This window comes from Ovis canadensis, chromosome 4 (assembly GCF_042477335.2).
Source record: "Ovis canadensis isolate MfBH-ARS-UI-01 breed Bighorn chromosome 4, ARS-UI_OviCan_v2, whole genome shotgun sequence".
NCBI lineage: Eukaryota > Metazoa > Chordata > Mammalia > Artiodactyla > Bovidae > Ovis > Ovis canadensis.
In genome coordinates, this window is record NC_091248.1 from 45,749,822 (window position 1) to 45,752,685 (window position 2,864).

A 2,864-nucleotide genomic window follows, 5' to 3' on the forward strand; every position below is an offset into this window, starting at 1 on the left:
TAATAATATACAGCCTTGATGTACTCCTTTCCCAACTTGGAATCAGTCCATTATTCCATGTCTGGTTCTAACTGTTGCTTCCTGACGTGCATACAGATTTCTCAGGAGGCAGGTCAAGTGGTCTGGTATTCCCATCTCTTGAATTTTCCACAGTTTGTTGGAATCCACACAATCAAAGGCTTTGGCATAGTCAATAAAGCAGAAGTAGATGCTTTTCTGGAATTCTCTTGCTTTTCTTATGATCCAATGGATGTTGGCAATTTGATCTCTGGTTCCTCTGCCTTTTCTAAATCCAGCTTGAACATCTGGAATTTCTTAGTTCACATACTGTTGAAGCCTTACTTGGAGAATTTTGAGCATTACTTTGCTAGCATGTGAGATGAGTGCAATGGTGTATATTTTGAATATTCTTTGGCATTGCCTTTTTTGGGGATTGGAATGAAAACTGACCTTTTCCAGTCCTGTAGCCACTGCTGAGTTTTCCAAATTTGCTGGCATATTGAGTGCAGCACTTTAATAGCATCATCTATTAGGATTTGAAATAACTGGAATTCCATCACCCCACTAGGTTTGTTTGTAGTGATGCTTCCTAAGGCCCACTTGACTTCGAATTCCACGATGTCTGGCTCTAGGTGAGTGATCACACCATTGTGGTTATCTGGGTCATTAAGATCTTTTTTGGACCTATAGAAAGCTTTAAGTAGAGGTCAGCTCTTATTATTGTTAACTGTTGTTCTAGGGTTTGGTCAGTGGGTGAGTTTGCCTTTGGGCCTCAAATGTAAGTCAAGAAGATCCCCTGGAGGAGGTAATCTCAACCCATACCAATATTCTTGCTTGGAAAAATGCCACGAACAGAGCCACCGGGCGGGCTACAGTCCATTGGGTCGCAAAGAGTTCGACATAACTGAGCAACTTAACACTCTTTTTTTTTCAGTTACCTCCCTTAGAGAACAGTGCTGGTGGAGCCAGGGTTTTCCATTTGGGGCATATGGGGGTGTTGGGGGGTGCAATTAGTTTTGCACTGTTTAAACATTTCTGCCACCCTGGCTCAGCCAGGCCATCTCACACACCTGTCATTATTCCAAAAAGGTACCAGGAAATAGTCTAGAAAAGCATTCATTGACAAAGGGGTTGGTGGCATCTCTTTTGCACACCAGGTACCATTTCTAAAAACAAACACAAAAAACCACCTCCAATCTCTGTTGTACTAAGGACTTATGCCCTGCACACATTAAATCCAAACAAACTCTATTCTCTCTATCAGAGATTAGGTTGAAGACAGTAAAACGCCCTTTCATGATAACACTGTAGACAAGATTAAGGGCAGGAGAGAGGTATTAATACATTTACATACATGAATTTTATATTTATAGCTATAATTATTCTTCAGCTAATAATAACCTGAGTTCACATTCACTGAACAGACAGGGACTGATTGCAGGAGAAGAGGAGGAAGGTGGGAAGGTGTGGGCTGCCAAGATTAATCCAGGAGGCATTTTTAGTTTGTACTGTGTAAACCCTACACAGGATGATGGAGACCGTCCTCCCTTGAGAATTGTGTAACCGCCGAGTGGCGAGACTCAGGGTGGCACCCCTTCTATTCCTTTTCCTGCTGTAGCACAGGGGCTGGAAACAGGGGCCAGACTCCCCAGTTTCAAATTCCACCTCTGAGCAAGTCACTTAATTTATCCAATTTCAGTTTCCCTATGTGAAATTCCTCCTACCCAGGGCTGTTATGACGATAAAATATATAAGAAGTGCTTAGCAAAGAGCCTGACATACAGTTAACATTCAAAGCTAGACATTTATATTACCGTTATTAATTAAAGGTCAGTCTCTCTTTTTTTTTTAAATTGAAGTATAGCTGTGGTGCTGAAGAAGACTTTTGAGAGTCACTTAGACTGCAAGGAGATCAAACCAGTCAATCCTAAAGGAAATCAGTCCTGAATTTTCATTGGAAGGACTGTTGCTGAAGCTGAAGCTCCAATAGTTTGGCCACCTGACTCGAAGAGCCAACTCACTGGAAAAGACCCTGACTCTGGGAAAGACTGAAGGCAAAAGGAGAAGAGGGTGGCAGAGGATGAGACTTAGCGACTAAACAACTTAGCAACTAAACAACATAGTTGATTTACAATGTTGTGTTAGTTTCAAAGTGAAAGAAAGTGAAGTCGCTCAGTCACGTCCAACTGTTTGCGACCCCATGGACTGTAGCCTCCCAGGCTCCTCCGTTCATGGGATTTTCCAGGCAAGAATACTGGAGCAGGTTGCCATTTCCTTCTCCAGGAGATCTCCCCGACCCAGGGACTGAACCTGGGTCTCCTGCATTATAGGCAGACGCTTTACCGTCTGAGCCACCAGGGAAGTCCAGGTGTTAGTTTCAGGTACACAGCAAAGTGCTTCTGTTATATATATCTATTGTTTTTTCAGATTCTTTCCCTTATAGGTTATTACAAGATATTGAGTAGAGCTCCCCGTCCTATACAGTAGGTCCTTGTTGGTTATCTAGAGTTGTGGTGTACCAGCTTAGTTGCCCTACACCATGTGGAATCTTCCCAGATCAGGGATCAAACCGGTGTCCCCTGCATTGGCAGGCAGATTTTCTACCACTGGACCATCAGGGAAGTCCTGGGCATTTTGTTTAAAGGGTCAAGAGATTGACCTTTGACATAGAAAACAAACTTGTGGTTACCAAAGGGGAAAGGTTGGGCAGGGGGTGCTAATTAGGAGTTTGGGACTAACATATACACCTATTTTAATTTGTTTTCTATGTCTAAGGTCAAGTTTTTGACCCTTCAAACAACATGCTCAGAATGCTCACCAGAAGTAGAAAGAATATCTTCTCTCTGGGTCTCTCTTGAGTTCCC

General features: G+C 42.8%; 1 non-coding gene across 1 annotated transcript; it reads right to left on the minus strand.

Annotated features, from left to right (window-relative positions):
- Positions 1–2,288: 2,288 nt before the first annotated feature.
- On the minus strand, positions 2,289–2,361 carry TRNAY-AUA (transfer RNA tyrosine (anticodon AUA)). Its single transcript has one exon. It is a non-coding gene; the product is annotated as a tRNA-Tyr (tRNA).
- Between the last annotated feature and the right edge of the window lie 503 nt (positions 2,362–2,864).